Source organism: Pinus tabuliformis, chromosome J (genome assembly GCF_031772625.1).
Source record: "Pinus tabuliformis cultivar Carrire ecotype Pingquan chromosome J, CPIR1, whole genome shotgun sequence".
Taxonomy (NCBI): domain Eukaryota; kingdom Viridiplantae; phylum Streptophyta; class Pinopsida; order Pinales; family Pinaceae; genus Pinus; species Pinus tabuliformis.
The window spans coordinates 1,513,479,192-1,513,497,403 of record NC_142295.1 but is presented as its reverse complement, the minus strand read 5'-3'; the positions used below and the strand labels follow the sequence as shown (position 1 = coordinate 1,513,497,403).

Sequence of the window (18,212 nt, the reverse complement as noted above, 5' to 3'; positions counted from 1 at the left end):
ACAATGTTGAACTTAAACAAAAAATAAGACTTATAATTCGTTGATAACACGTAAAACTTGGAACCCCACAAAAAAGAATATCAATAAAAGTCTTAAAAAAAATCCCAAAATGTCATTCCTAAAAATCCCCCTCACCACCTCAGTGAATACCGCCTCACTAAAGACCAAGACCAAGGATGCTATGAACAAACCAATATTTTCAAAAAGGATGTTTGGAAGCAACCAATGATTACCACCGTGGTTTTTCTTTAAAGTAAAGGAAAAGGTAACTCAACCGCAAAATTTGGTTATCAAGAAAAGAAAGAGGCTTTTAAATTTGTTTTCAAAACACAAATGGAAATAAATTAAAGTTGAATTTAACGATTGAACCAAAATGTCTATAATAAGTAAATTTTACTAAGCATAATAAAAACTTCATAGCTCAGGTTCATAGCTCAGGTTCAGGTGGAAAAAGGTCCACAATTGGAAGTTATTCTCCACAAATTGCACTACAAATTTATCCTCCACAATCTGCATTTAAAGACTATATCTCAGGTTGAGGATGAAAAAGGAAAAGGCTCAAGTTATCCTCCACAAATTGGATTTAATTTTTCATCGGACAGGGTTTCTCTAAATTGCAAACTTGTCTAACGAAAATTGCACCAGTGAACACAACTAAAAATCAGCATTAAAAAGTCCATGTACAAAACAACGATTGCAAAAATCAAATTTTCATTGCTTGATTCTGTTCTTCTTATTGAGTTTAATTATTGTATGTTATATGATAAGGCTACTCCTTAACTAATGACCCTTAGTTGCAAGTCAGCTTTGGTAGTAAAAGCAATATTCCAAATAAAAAAAGGGTGGGAAAGAGAGCGATCTAATCCATTCCTCTTTACCAACCCTGAAATGAAGCTCGCACGGAGCTATCAAAATCAAAGGTATGGATCATATCCATAGCTGCCCTTTGTAACCACTGTTTGGCCTTTGTCATGAAGGACAGAATTAATCTGATCATGACAACGAACTTAATTTGATCATGAGAAAGCAGAATTCGTTCATCGTCCACAGCCCCATTGTCGTCCAAGTCGCCTTCTTCGATCATCAACTGGAGCTCCTCGTCCTTCATGGATTCCATCCCCAACACCGCAACGTTCTTCTTGAGACTATCGAAGGTGATGCTGCTTCTCTCGGCGTCCGCCACTAGACGTAAGCCATTGTAGAGGTGGTCCATTAAGCCCCTCTTCCCCGATTGTCTCTTCCATCACCGACAGGTAGTCCTCGAACACCACACCGGTTTCTTCTCCTCCTTCTCTTTGCCATCGTTGATTCCCTGAAAACATTAAACTAAATTTGTGTCAATTACAAACAACGAAACGTTGAGTACTTTTGCAGGAAAAGAGAGGCAGAGCATAGGATAGAATGTGAGTCCAAAATATGGAAAGGTTGTTTATAATAACTGGTATGGATGATTTTGAAGATCTTCAGAGAAACTGCATATGAATATGGTGCGTGTCACCGCCCAGTGCGAGGCAACAAACAACCGTTGCAGCGTGCGTGTCATCGCCAAGGGCAGCCAACATTAACCATTGGAAGTTTTCTGGAATTAGAGAAAGATATAATTGTGGGTATGGGTAGGCTCAAATGATGTTGGTAGAAAGACACTAGGGCATGGTTAAATCATTGGGAGATCGATTATAATGTTGCATTGTAAAACATTAATAACATTAAAAATATTGTTACTTCTAAGTTCAAAGAAAAATTAGAGGTGAGAAAGATTTAGTAGCTAAAAGAAAATTAAGATATTAAAAGGAGGTCATCAACCCCACTCTAGAAGATCAAAAGTATCTCTCTGTTTTAACTAGCTCAAAGAATAAAATTAATATAGCCAAGATTAGAATGAACTCTCATGAGCTTTATAGTGAAATGGGTTGTTGGGTAGTTCCTAAAACACCATGGATGGAAAGGTTTCGCCATATCTGTGAGAATACGAACATCTAGGATGAGAATCACTTCCTCTTAGAGTACCCCTCATACAACCACATTAGATCTCAGTTTCAAAATCTTTGTTGCAATACTGACATTCCTAGCATTTTACATTGTCAAAATTATAGTGAGCTCGGGAGGCTTCTCTCCAAGCTGTTGAGCATAGGAATAAAATCTTAAATCAAACTAAATAATTCATTTCTTTAGGTCCGATAGACTTTAGTGGATGTTAACCACCACCATCATCATCATTAATATATTAATTATCTCATATAGATGATAAAGTATTAATTAAAACTAATTAATAATATTAAATATTAAAAATAAATTAATATATTAATTATCTATTAAATCATATTATATTGTAAATTTATTTTTAATAAATTAATGTTTTAATAAAACTACTTATATATCAGTGTTTGTTTAATAATTCACCAAAATATTTTATTTATTTAATAATTATTAAATTAAAATTAATTAAATCAAAAGTGGAAACACTAATCAAAACAACAAATTATTATATCTAACCTAAAATAAAAATAATTTACATTATAACATTTATTAAATTAACATTATTATATATAATATTTATTTATTTAAAAGTAATTATATATAAATAAAATAAAAAAATTATATTATTTTGCTTAGTTTTTTTTTGTTATAATTCATTTTAGCTTTACTTCACATTATACAAATCATTATTTTTAATAAATTATTGTTTTAATTAAACTACTTATATATTAATATTCTAACTAAACTACTTATATAAAATTCCACTAAAATATTAAGGAAAAAACAGTATTAATGATTTAGTTTTATTAGGAAAAATATAATGATTTTTATTAGGAAAAATATAATGATTTAGTTTTATTAGGAAAAATATAATTCAGCTACCCTCTTTGAATGTCAATCAATTTTATATAGTACATCTTACATACTAATGAATTTTTCTCACTAGAGAAATTATCAATTAAATTACCCTGAAATATAAATGAATGTCATGTCATTTAAAAATTAACAAACCTCCAAATATATTATTAAATTTCTTCCTTAATTTAGATAAATCTTCATATTGAATAAACCCTACCTAATGAAATTCCTCACTTTAGAGTGGCCTTAACCAAACAGTGCCATTCCATTCCCAAATATCATCGAGATTATTCAATAGATTTCTTCAGAACTTAAATCATAAAACCACCCTTAAACATAGCAAGGATCCAATAAACCTTAAATTATTTGGAAGCTACATAACATAAGTATGCATTTAATAAAATAAATAAATATGCATAAAAAATAACATGCTTAATCATTTAATAAAATAAATAAAGATTCATCAAAATAAACATAGCAAGGGTGGAACAAGCCTTATATTATTTCGAATCTGCATAACGCACTTATGCATTGAATAAAATAAATAACAGCAAGGAGCAATCAAAATATTAAACGCTAATACTTCAAATTTTGGGATTGCAAATGCCATGAATATTAAAGCACCATATGAGATTAACCATAGATTTGGATTTAATCCATCATTTAGGGTCTTCTAGATAATGCTTTTATCATTGGCCATTGTATTTTCGTGGTAAGATAACTATAGAAGCCAACTTTCATCTTAAGGATTTCATTCTCTTTTTATCTGTTGCAGAAGATATTTTTAATTAATCCAGGCTTCTACTAAATGGAAATTAAATTTTAATAGTTGATCTTGATATGGAGAAAAAAAACTCTGATAATTATACTATTGCAACTATTTGCACATCAACCATGACGAAGAAAACAACCCACAATCTGCAACTCAATAAAGCATAACAGGGACTCAAAATGCCCAATAAATCCAAACAAAATCAGTACATGCAGGACAAAGTTTAGCTTTGAAACTTCATTATCATCATCGTCAATTACAAATTAATTGAGCATAAACCTAAAACTTTTCATATATTGACCTGAATGGACAGCTTACCCCAACACAAATATTTGCAGCAAGTTCTGAAACATCATTATTTGAATCATTCTTTGATGCTAATCATAATAAATACCATCAAATAATTTCCAAGTCTGCCCAATGACTTAGAAGGTCCATAGATATGATATATATGATAATTAAACTCACACAAAATTTATCTATATCAATAACAAAATATCTTTGCAATTCGCATGTTAACAACAGAATGCGTGGAAATTCTGCGAATCCGCATCTTTGAACCTATAACACAATGAAATAAAACGAAAACATTTATATTTATTATTATAAGTGACAATTTTATATTTTTTATAATTGGAATTTTATAATATTTTTTATATGATAATAAGATGTGGTGAAAATTTAGTAATAATAAATCTCTCATTGTAACTCTCGACTCATTGACATGATAATAGAGAAGTAACACAAATAAATCTATAATATATAAATAAAATTGTTAAATCTCAAATATAAGTAAATACATTTGAAATACATAATAAATTTATTACTAAATTAATTTGTAAAATAAATTAAAAATTTGTTAATAAAATAATAATTTTAAAATATTCTAAAAATCTAATATATATTTAAAAATAAACATAATTAAATTTTTTTTTAATTCAAAATAATAACTAGTTAATTTTATTAACAAAATAATTCCCAAAAACAACTCTAGAAACTATCTTATATAATTTAATTCAAAACGACCAAATTTGTACTTATGAACCTCAAAATTACAACCGTATAGAAAATATGTTTTGAAAGTCAAATTTGTGGTTATGAACCTGAAAATTATAGATGTATAAAAAATATGTTTTAAAAATCAATTGGAAATCAAGCTTCGAACTTTGTGTGTTGAATTAACCTATAACAGGTTTACATTGTCCTGAAAGCTATGGCATTTTTTGTCAGTACTTAAAAAAAAAATCCATTTGTATTATGGTTGATCATTGGAGCAATAAGATATTTAAAATCATAATCAATAATATTATAAATAAATACTAACAAAAACGATTACAATAAATAAAAAATTATACTTTATAAAATTAAAAATTATTTAATATTTGTAACTAAAATAATAAATAGTCTAAATAAAACTCAACGCATAATACACTACTAGCGAGCATAATAAGATCCTCTAAGGGGAATTAGATTTAAGGATGACAAAAAACAAAATCCCCTAAGGTGAAGTAGATTTCAGGAGGCTCCCTCCGCGATGGTTAATGGAATAAAGAGCATCAACGTATCCCCAACTGGCTATTTGACTGAAACATGTGTTAGCCGCACGTCTAATGGATGATTCAGAGTATTTTCAGAGAAAGCGCTGCATATGAATATGGTGCGTGTCACCGCCCAGTGCGAGGCAACAAACAACCGTTGCAGCGTGCGTGTCATCGCTAAGGGCAGCCTACATTAACCATTGGAAGTTTCGGGAATTAGAGAAAGATATAATTCGTGGGTATGGTGGATGGCATTCATCATTTGCGCCCAAGAAAAGTGGTAGGGCCCGCGTCCTGGTAACGGGCGGTTAATGCAAGTGGGCACCGTCAATCCAAGTTGTAAGGAAGGCCTAAGCACACAGATTGACGCGGAACTCCCACGACACTGAATCATTACAAACCAAAAACAATCCATTCGATTTAATGTAATGATTTAAAATAATGTTATAGCATGAGCGATAGTTTTTTTCAATTAATATCATGATTGAATTGAATAAATAAATATAATGAATTGTTATTGAGTGGGTTTGATAGATGAATGTTTGGTCTTAGTAGATGTTAACCACCATCATCATCATTTGTTTCATAATAAATAAGTTTATTTTGAATGAAACATTATTAAAATAGAGATGTTTTCCAAATAACATTACATTGACCAATTAAAAATATATAATAAAAATTAAAATGTGATATATTGCATAAAGATGTTTTGTCAAAAAATATTAAAATATAAAGTATGAATTTGTCTTAAGAAAATACAATGGAAATGTAATATTGATAATAAATATAAATATACAAAGTATGAATTTGTTTTAAAAAAATATAATGGAAATGTAATGTTGTATATAAATATAATAAATATATTTAACATAATCATATAAATTAAATGGTTAACAAGTTTTTATAAATATATATTAGTATAATCATATAAATTGAATGGTTAGTAAGCTTCTATAAGCATTAATTCATAATAGATGTCAAAGTTTCCGATTATTAAAATTAAATAAATAATTAAAATTAACTCAATATTTTATATATATATATAAAACAATAAAAATATAATAAATCAATCATAATGCCATAAATAAATAAATAAATATCTAATGTAAAATAGTTAATAAAATTTTAATGAAAATCAAAATTGAAGCTAATATTATCTTAATTAAATTGAGAAGTATAAATAAAAATAAATCTCAAATCCCTCTTTATTACCAAAATTATGCCATATCTATTTGATGGAAATTAAATCTTCAACATTTTTAATAATTAAATTAAAATTTTAAAAATCTTATTCTAAAATAAATATTTTCGTTAACTTAACCATATAAATTTAATAATAAAAATACAATAAATTATATATTTACTTATCAAATCAATTCTAATAAATAATACCATAAATATATTTCATTCACATATTACGGAAAATCACATTAGTTAAAATTAATTATATTGCGCATTTATGAGAACATCATGCATTAAAGAAATTTTTAATACTCAATTTAAAATATTTAAATTTTAAAATTTAACCCTTTATTTTTTCATATTTGTATTTTGTGATTAAAGCTTTCTTATTTTGGATTATATAGTCATTATTCTGTTAAGAAGTAATTTTGCAACCTATTTAAGTATAAGTATTAGGATAGTGGCGTGATTTTTTCATCGTATTTTATTAAAATATTATATAATAAACATATTGAAATTATTTAATTTGTAATTTGTATTTATTTTTGCTGAATTGTAAAAGAAATTAAATTTCAAATGTTGTTATTTGTTTGTAAATTTGCGTTAGATTAATTTTAAAAAATATTATCGTTAATTAAAAGGGCTTTTACGTTACTTTTATTTTTTAAATAAAAAACCGTATGTATTTTTATCTTTTCGAAATCGGGTTTCATATTTATTCAAGGGGATAACTCAATTTTGCAACAAACATTTTTTAAATATTCTACTGAATGGTATTTTAAATTTTCTTTGTAGCAAAATTGAAAATTAATTTTGCAACCGACACGTTTTTTTAACATTTTTGTTGAAATTTGGTAATTTTTCCTTCTAAATGGAAATTAGAGATTAAAGAGATTATGTATTTTATAAAAATTATAAAAATCCAATTACTTTATAATGGTCGTCAGTGAAACTGTGATTTTTTTGTAATTTAAAATAGTTTTTAATACATAAATACATTGGGTGACTTGATATAATTTTATTCAAATTCTTTCTGAAAAATATCCCTCGTGTAGTCATTAGATTTGGAAACGTATGGTCATATTATTTTATTCAAATTAGTTTATATTATTTTATTCAAATTCGTTCAGTTATATATTTCAGTTGTAATTTCAAAAAATCGTGTATTATTTTATCCAAATTCGTTAGACATATTTTTCAAAAAATTGAACAGTTCGTATTTGTAATTAAAGATAAATCCAATTTTCACAAATTTGAACCATTCAAATTTGTAATTAAAAAAAATCCTTTTCCAATTTAGGGCAAACTTAAATTCGTAATTTGGAAAAAAAATCCTTCTCCAATTTAAGGCGAACTTAACTTAAAAATATATATAATAAAAATCAAATTCATTTATATTATTTAATTAATAAAAGAAACCGTAAAACACATTTTTAAAAAAAAAAACCAAATTCTAAAAATTTATATTTAAAAAAACCAAATTCGTTTATATTATTTTATACAAAATCATTTAATCATATTATTATATGAACAAAACCAAAAAAATATAATAAAAACCAAATTCATTTAGATTATTTAATTAAAAAAACTGTAAAACATATATAATTTAAAAAAATAACCCAATTCCTTTATATTATTTTATTCAAAATAATTTAATCATGTTATTATATAATAAAACTAAAAAATATGTAATAAAAATCAGATTATATTTAAATAAAGCAAATTCTAAAATATATATTTATAAAAAACCAAATTCGTTTATATTATTTTATTCAAAATCATTTAATCATATTGTTATATAAACAAAACCAAATTCGTTTATATTATCTTATTCAAAATCATTTAGTCATATTATTATTTTATTCAAATTAGTTTAATCATAGTTTCCATTTTTCACGTGAAGAGTTACGCTACGGTATTTTTCATCGCCTGATCTTCCTTACTGAATGTAAGTTATGTCTCTTAAAACCATAAGATAGCTACTTAGCTAACGGCCGGGTCCTGAGTTGCAACTCAGTTTTGGTAGAGGATAGCTCCTTAGGTAACCGCAAGGTCCTGAGTTGCAGCACAGTTTTGGTAGTAACAGCAATATTCCCATATATCGATGTATAAGAATGAGTTCAACATGCTTTGGATTTCCTAAACTATATTTAAAAAAAAAAAAAAAAATCATAAATTATATAAACATATGAAAGAAAGCGGCTGCGAGAAAGCAAACTAAGCCATTCCATTTCCCGAACCCTGAACTGAATCTCTGAATCTCGCACAGAGCTATCAAAATCAAAGGTATGGATAATATCCATGGCTGCATTTTCTAACCACTTTTCGGCCTCTGCCATGAAAGAGGGACTCAATCTGATCATGAGAACGCAGAATTCGTTCATATCCAAAACCCCATTGCCGTCTAAATCGCCTTCTTCGATCATCGGTCGGAGCTCCTCGTCCTTCATAGCTTCCATGCCCAACACCGCAGCGTTCTTCTTTAGATTATCGAAGGCGATGACGCCTGTTTCCGCATCTGCCAGGAGACAGAAGCCGTTGCACATGTGGTCCATTACGCCCTCTGCCCCTAATTTCTCTGCCATCACCGGCAGGTAGTCCTCGTTTGTTTCTTCGTATTCTGCTATTCTTGCCATCGTTGATGCCCTCGACGAAGTTCAACTAGATTCTGGTAAATTACAGAGAAAATGAAATGCGGACGCAACCTCCGGAAGAAGAGACAAGCGGAGCATAGTATAGAATGAAATTCCGAAGAGGGAAGGGCTGTTTTATAATAGCGGAAGAGTATGCTACGGTGATTCAGAAAACTTCAGAGAAGTCTCGAGATATGAATGTGGTCCGTGTCACGGCCAAGAAACAACAGTTGAAGTGTGCGTGTCACCGCCACGCCAGCCAACAACAGCCATTCATTAATGACGTCGGGTAAATGGGAAAGGAGTCGTGTAATTAAGTGGAGGATTTGTCGGATGATTAAAAGTAGTTGGAATTTGGCAAAAAAATTGATTGAGACAGTATTTGAATCTTGTTTTTGATATTGGAAATGGATTCAGCACCATAAAAAAATAAACACTTAAAATTTTGAAGTTTATAAACTATAATTTAGATATAAAAAAACACTAACCACATTTTCTCTAAATATAACCAAACAACTCCTCCACTTCGTTAAACTAGGCTAATAGGAAATGTCGAAATATCATATTCGTGTCATCGCGCCAATAACAACTCTTCATTAATGACGTCTTGGAAATGTAAAATGTTCAATAATGACGGCTGGGAAATAGGAAATGTAGCATGTCCCTGTCCAAGTCTAACTATTCTACGTTTTCGTTTTAGGGGAAATGTATTAGGTTCCTCGGGAACAGCGGTTAAATTTTACGGGTCCCTACTATGAAAGATGTTAAATTTTTTTTAACAGTTTTATTTTTAAACTGCTTTTCATACAACTTTTAATATTTATTTTTACTCTACATAATATTTTTCCAAACCATTTTTCCAAAACAGCCCTGGGAGACGGAAAGGAATTTGAAAACAAGATACAGGTTGGTTTCACGAGCTTAGCGGGTATGTTCGCGGTTCAAATAGCCTAGATTTCACACCATTTTAGCTACCTGCTTCCCTTAATATTTAAATTGATAATTTAAAAAAAAAAAATGAACAATAGAATATTGAAATTAATTAACATTATTTTATTCTAATTAAAAATATGAAATTAATGAACTATGAATCACTGTATTTGCTCCACGTTATGTCATTCTATCCTAGATTGGACGTATTAGGCACTTGGATTAAGAACTCTCAAACACAATCATGATTTGGATAAGAACTCTCAATTTTTTGGACTGGTGGGAATAATTTAGATTTCTTCCAAGTTAAACTTATTTGGTGAAATTGATACAATGGACATTGGACACTGAATAAGGTTTTTTCTCTAAATAAAACCAAGATTTGGAGATTTTATTTTTTATTCACTGAAAGTAGTTTCTTGCTAAATTTCCCTATTAATCTATACCAATTATGCTAATTTTTACTTTTGCATCTAAGAAATAAACATTGAGAAATATTTGCGGTAAATATATCAATATCATTCAGGAATATTTGCTGTAAATTCATCTAGCAGGGACATATCAAGATCAAATATCATTCAGGGATATTTGCTATAAATTCATCTATCAATATCATTCATAAATATTTGCTGTAAATTCATGTAGCAGGGACATATCCAGATCAAATATCATTAAGGGATATTTGCTATAAATTCATCTAGCAAGGACATATCAATATCAATGTGTGAGAGGAAAAATATTTTGAAGTCTTGCAGAAATAAAAAAGTAGAGCTAAACATGATGTGGATTAGTTCTATTTTCCAAAAACAATTTCCAATCTAATTCTAAATCAATAAAATGGACACTTCCAGTTCTCATCAGTAACTAACTTATAACAAAATAACAAAAAAACCCTAATCTTAAAAATATTCATCACTATGTTCCATAAATCTAGGGAAAAATGGCAACACTCCTGAAAATGTGATAAATATAGGTAAATTCAACTTTACATCTTTTGAATTCAGAATCGATTGTGCAAAACACCTCCCTCCAACTGAATTGAATATAAAATAGTACTAAAAATGCATAAGAATCTGTGGGTTGGCCTTGATCTAGTTTGTTTGGGGATGGAGAAAATTTATTGGAAGACGGACATGCGATAAAATTCTTTATCTCTCTCGGCATCTAAATAGGCAAAGTTCCACACTGTGATTAAGAAAAAGCATTAATTTTTTTTTTCTTTTTCATACCGTGTCGAAAACAATTTGCATAGACATGTTATATAGAGTTTTAATTGATAGCTAACAAAGGGAAATAGAAGCATTATCTGCTTAATAGCGTCCTTGACGAAAAAGTCGACATGCAATCGCAAATCTTCACTGGATAACAGTATTGCAAATCTTCACCGGATAACAGTTACATCGGGAAAACCAGTGTCCATGTATCCGCTGTGCAAAGTCGTTAACTTCTCCCAATAGTGCACTGACCCCAAAAACTATGAACAGAAATAAGATTGTTCGTGAAAGAAACCCCAAAAGACACCATAGGGTTTCTATCCGAATAAACCAATGCACACAACAGTTGTAGTAGGAGAAGAAAACAAGAACAAGAACGGGAGCGATACACGACACTCCAAGGAGATTCCGGACAATAAATTCCGTTCAAAATTGCAGCAACATGTATTAAAAAACCCACCCACCAACCCATAGAGAATTTGAAATATGGCATTAAATGTGATTCCGAGTGTCATACTGACTTAAATAAGTATATAAAATATATACATAAAATTTAAAAGTTCTTCTTTTTTAATCTGCCAGTTAGTTTGACATTTTTCTAAATAATTAACTAGTCAATAAAAACGTGTTTATTTGGCAATCCACTGTATTTTATAGGCGTCAATTTTAAAGCCTGCGCAAGCTTTAAAATTGACTTTGCACGTTTTACTTAAGAAATTAAATATGGCAGGTCATGTTTAACTCGATAATAATTAACAAAGTTGCATCGCTAGCTTTTTCTGGGGTTCCGTTTAAATTTAGCCTAATTTAAATATAACTAAATTATATGTATATAGAAAAAAAAGAAAAAGAAAGAAAAAGTTTAAAGACAGTGAGGATATATACTGTTATGTCAAAAAAAATAACACCCAAATGTGGTGGGAAATTTAACCAGTGAAAAAATCTCTTAACAAGGCAACCAAAAATCCTGTAGACAATTAAAGTAGAATAATTAAAATATAATTTTTTTTATATTTTATTTATTTTAATTGATATTAATTAATTTCATTTATATATTTATCAAATAGAAAATGATTTATTATTTTACTTTATTAAATGATTTATTATTAGTTAATTGTGATTGTTATTTAATTATTTTTATTTGTATATAAATTTAAAATGTCAAAAAACTAAAATTTTAATTAGAGTGAAATAAATTAATTTTAAATCTTAAATAGAGCTAAAAATTGAAAATATGATGGAAGTTAGTTGAAAATAAAAAAGAATTATTCCCAAAAACACAGACAAAGAACACTAGTCATTTATCATGACTGATATTCTCACACGTCTAAAATACGGGACAACTATAGATAGCTCCCAATCTGAGCCACTCATGGAACGGCGGTATCCTTTCTTCCCTAGCTTTCGCATATTCTCTATCGAACCAGCGACTCACCGAACAGCGGCGTCCTTCCCTAACTTTCGCATGTTCTACATCGAATTGCAAGCGGATACTACCATCAATCCCGCGTTCCCTCACTTCCCCTTTGGAATGAATGCATCGGTCAGGCTATTCTCTACCAAACACACCTGAATGACGCAGACCATTAGGGTGGATCATTTCCATTGAGTGGATTCGAACTGGGCAACATAGGAAAACCCTCAAAATTAAGGATGCAACCCAGTGTTTTCTCCTAAACATTTAATTTCTTCTGCAACCCATTTTTTTCTTCTAAACATTTAATTTTTTCTTCTGCAAATTATATTAAGTTCAAATCTTTCCCCCTTTTGTTCTGGTTACGTCTAAAGTCTAGTGAGCATTTGTTTATATTGTTTGCGTAGTCATTAATAGTGTTCACCCTTTCGATAACTTGTAGTCATTAATAGTGTTCATCTTGTTTTATGAATTGTGAAACGTAAATGTACGATAGAAGTGCAAAATCATCCTGCAGAATAAGAAGAAAGTTCTCTGCACCAATTAAAATATAAATAAACAAAATTTTAAACTTAAAAAAACGTTACTTTTTATTTATAAAATAGAAGTTATAAATTGAAAGTTTAATTCAGTTAAACTAAATTAATTTATTGCTCATGTTAGAAATATTTGGCAAATTTAATTTGGACAACTAAAACTTAGCATTCATTTCTTAAACATGAAAATACCTTTACATGAGACTGTCGCGCATTTACAAAATAAAATAAAATTTTACAGAAATTTAAACTTACGCTAAGTAACACAGAGTGAAACAGAGTAACTGTTGTTTTCACGTGCTCACCAAAAATTACTCCACCATTTTCTCCATAGAGACTTGCGCTCTTTTCTTATTTCTTACTCTCTAACCTTTCTACACAGTGTAACTTTTACAAAATGACTTTTACATTCATATATAACTCAAGATACAATTTTACATTTAATTCATGACAGAGCGAAATTAATTTTGATGCTGTTGTTGAGTGTGATCAGAGTCGGGAGGTGTTTCTGGAGTGTTGACAAGGTTGTTGAATTAATGCTTGCCCATATCTGCTTACCTAAGTATATAAATTCTTTAAATGCCTTTGCTGGTTTTTCTGAATGGTTCACGACTGACTTCAGACCTTCTATCTTCACGCTGAAACGCAACCTGCAAAAATGTCTTCAAGCAAAGACGCAACCTGTAAAAGTGTCTGACATGTATGGCTACTGTCGGGTTGTTTATTGTGGTGGTTGAGATTATTATTTCCAACACTCCTTAATCACAACTGCCGCCATTGACAATTCTCAAACAGTTTCTGAGATAAACAAAATTTTCTTCTGCCAATGGCTTTGTGAAAATATCAGCAAACTGTTCTTGTGACCCGCAATTCTGCAACACAATTTCATCATTGTTAATCAACTCTCTAATAAAATGATATTTAGCATCAATATTCTTGGTCCTTTCGTGGAAGACAGAATTCTTTGACAATGCAATCGCTGAAGTGTTGTCGCGCCCTTCTGGTCATGACGAAGATCCCTCAACATCCTTCTCATTCAAACTGCCTGACACGCTGCTGTTGTTGCTGCGACATATTCAGCTTCTATTTTTGACAGTGACACTATTGGCTACATCTTGGAGGCCCATGAAATGGCTCCGGAACCCAAATGAAAAACATATCCTGACGTGCTCTTTCTGTCATCGACACTGCCTGCCCAATCACTGTCAGCGTAACCAACCAGCCTGAAATCACTGGTTGCTGTATACAAAACGCCATACTGTTTTGTCCCATTGACATACCTCAGAAACTTTTTCGCTGCTTTCCAATGTGTCTCGTTGGGTGTCTCCATGAACCTTGACACCAAACTTATTGCATGCATTATTTCTGGCCTAGTGGCGGTCAAATACATCAGGCTGCCTATCATGCTCTTGTATAATGTCGGATTGACATCGCTGCTGCAATCTTCTTTGCTCAACTTCAACCCTATGACAGTTGGAGTTGGTGCGGACTTGCTGTTCTGCATTTTAAACCTCTCAAGAATTTCTTCCCCATACTTTGCTTGAGAGATAAAAATGTCATTTTCTGTTTGCTTCAATTATATGCCCAAAAAATATCTTAGCAATCCAAAGTCAGTGATTTCAAACTCATTCTTCATTACTTGTTTAAAATCAACGATGAGGAAATCATCACTCCCTGTAAAGATCAAATCATCTACATATAAGATGACAATGAGAATCTTACCTTCACTCTCTTTAATGTAGAGAGTAGGCTCACCGCACATTTGTCGAAACCATTGTTCAACAAGTAAGCATCTATCCTGCTATACCATGCGCGCGGTGCTTGCTTCAATCCATAAAGCGCTTTCTTCAACCGATATACTTTGTCTTCTTGTTCTTCAATCTCATAACAAGCAGTTGCGCGACATACACTTCCTCTTTCAACACTCCATTCGAGAACGTTGACTTTACGTCCATCTGATACACTGCACATTTACGTTGTGTGGCAATCGCCACAACTGCGCGCACTGTCTCCATCCGTGCGACTGGCGTGAACGTCTTTGCGTAATCTCTTCCATGTTGGTGCTTGTATCCTTTGACAACTAGCCTTGCTTTGTGCCTTTCAATCCTTCCCTCAATGTTGCTTTTAGTCTTGTAGACCCACTTTACCCCAATAACATGTTTTCTTTTCGGAAAGCTCACTAACTCCCATGTACCATTCTTTTTTATTGCTTCTATTTCTTCCTCCATTGCCGCAACCCATTTTTCTTCTTTGACTGCATCTTCAAAGTGGATTGGGTCATCTACATGGCAAATAATGCAAATAAGGAATTCAGACCTGTGCCACTATCAACTTCATCTTGCTCATAAATTTCATTTAAATTTCTGAATTTTGGCCTTCTTCTGCTTGCTGAAGATGGACTCGATATGTCACTTGGTGTCAATCTTCGCGGTGTGCTTGGAGAAGCACTTGCCTGGCTGCGCAAAACTGTCTTATTATTTGTTGATGGTGTTGCTTGCTACCTGCTTTGCTACGCTTGAATAGGAGTAGAGGGAGTCAGTGTTGAGGAATTACTTGCTGCTGTTAATTCCTCTCCGTCCTCATGTGGTATGCATGCTTTGACATTGGTTGTCTTTTCTATACTTCCATCACATGCTTCCTCTTCTATGAACTGCACATCTCTGCTGATTATGACCTTCTTGGTTAATGGATTGTAGAGTTTGTATGCCTTGGATTCATCACTGTATCCAACAAATATACATTTCTCCCCCTTGTTGTCCAACTTCTTTTTTAACTCATTGGGGACATGTGCATAAGCCACACATCCAAAAAATCTCATGTGAGTGACACTATGCTTTCTTCCACTCCATGCCTCTTCAGAAACAATGTTTTGGACACTTTTTGTTGGACATCTATTCAAGATATATGCTGCACAAGCGACAACTTCAGCCCAATAGTCATTTGGCAAATGCTTTGCCTTCAGCATACTCCTTGCCATCTCCATAATGGTCATATTCTTCCTTTTTGCCACACCATTTTGCTGCAATGTATATCTTGTTGTAAATTGCTTATAAATTCCATGTTCCTTACAAAATCGAAGGAAGTCATTTGAGATGTATTTTCCACCTCTGTCTGTCCTAAGGACTTTCATGAAATGTCCGCTTTGCTTTTCAACAAAAGCCTTGTATTGGCAAAAGAGCTCAAACACTTCACTTTTCTGTTTTAGGAGAAAGACCCATGTCTTCTTTGTGTAGTCATCCATGAAGGTCAGTACATAGTGACTGCCACCAACTGATGGTGTCTACATTGGTCCAGATAAATCTGAGTGGACAATCTCCAAAGGTGTTTTTTCTCTCATTGATTTCCCTGCTGGAAATGTCTCTCTATGTTGCTTGCCCAAGATACATCATTCACATATGCTATCTGGTTTTTCTATGAGTGGTAAACCCTTCACCATGCCTTTCCTATGCAACAAATTCAAACCTCCAAAGTTGAGATGTCCAAATCTCAAGTGCCATAACCAGTGTTCATCTTTTACCTCTGCTTGAAAGTTTACTTGTGTGACAGCTGCCCCTTTTCTTCCATTTTCTTGTGAGTTCATAGATAGTTGTGCTTGTGCACCTTCTTTCTGCAAATCTGATATTATTTTCAGGGGAAACATTCTATTTTCTGTCATCTGAACTTTTCAATCAACTATCTGCTTGGAGGCCTATCCAAAATTGTGCACACATCATTTTTAAAGAAGACATTGTAGCCTTTCTGCATGAGCTGTCCAATGCTCATGAGATTATGTTTTAGACCGGGGACAAAGTAAACATCAGAGATGTATTTCTTCTCCCCCTTCTTTGTTAGGATATTAACTCTTCCTTTTCCCATGACAGAGACTTTGCTATCAGTCCCTAATGTCACTTCAGATTTCACACTTTCATCTAGATCAGAAAACATTTTTATGTTTCCTGACATGTGGTTGCTACACCCTGAATCTAGATACCATATATCACTCTGTTTTTCTTGTGCTACATTACAAGCTAGAAACATGCTATCATGGTTCTGATTTTCTCTTGTGAAATTTACACTTGGTTTGTTACTAATATCATATTGCTTCTTTCTACATTCATTTGCATAATGACCATACTTCTTATAGTAATGAAATTGAACTTGAGATTTATCATACCTTTGACCTTGTGCTTGATTTTGGCTTGGGTCTTGACTTGGATTTTGATTGCTGCCTCTTCTATTTGAGCTTGAAGGGCTGCTTCTTTCACCTCTGTGTGGACTTCTTCCTCTTCCTCTAGCATATGATCTTCCTCTACCTCACCCTTGACCAAATGATACTTGTGTCTTGAAGGCATGCTCCAATGAGGAGCTTGCTGCTCTATTCAGTCTATGTTCATGAGAAATTAGTGATGCATTAAGCTCATCCAATGTGAACTGTGAGAGATCCTTTGTCTCTTCTATGGCCACAACAATGGCCTTAAACCTTGCTGGCAGACTTCTCAAAACTTTCTCAACTATTCTTCTTTCTTAGTGTCTCACCATGAGCCCTGATTTGAGTAACCAGCGCACTTACATGTGTAAAAAAAGAGTCTATATTATTAGACTCTTTCATACAAAGTGTTTCAAAATCTCTCCTCAACATTTGCAACTTTGTTGTCTTGACTTTTGCCATGCCTTGGTAGGCTGTCTGGAGGATGTCCTATGCTTGCTTGGACTTCGTTGTTGCTACAACCCTTGGGAAAATACTTTCATGAAGTGATTTAAAGATATAAAATAGGGCTTTGGAATCCTTCTTCCTGTTGTCCCTTAACACATCTCTTTCTGGTTGAGATAAGGCATTGTATGCTGCTGCATCTGCTCGTTCTTGAAAACCATTCTCCACAAAATCCCAAATGTCTTGAGAAGAAAACAGGGCCTTCATTGTAATTACCCAATAATCATAATTTTTGCCATTAAACTTAAGTATTTGAGGATTAGTCAAGCTTGTGCTTGATGTTTCCATTTCTGAGTGTAAAAACAAACTTTCTACCTACTAATAAATATGCTAAAACACAATTCGCGTTCAAAACAATTTTCACTGTTAGTAAAAACACTTGTTTTTACACTAATATAGTTTAACCTGCTCTGATACCATGTTAGAAAAAGTTTAACCTGATACCATGTTAGAAATATTTTGCGAATT

At 31.7% G+C, this 18,212-nt stretch overlaps 1 pseudogene; it reads right to left on the bottom strand.

Moving 5' to 3' along the window:
* Positions 1–1,243: 1,243 nt before the first annotated feature.
* On the bottom strand, positions 1,244–9,038 carry LOC149233230 (calcium-binding protein KIC pseudogene; annotated as a pseudogene).
* Positions 9,039–18,212: the final 9,174 nt, after the last annotated feature.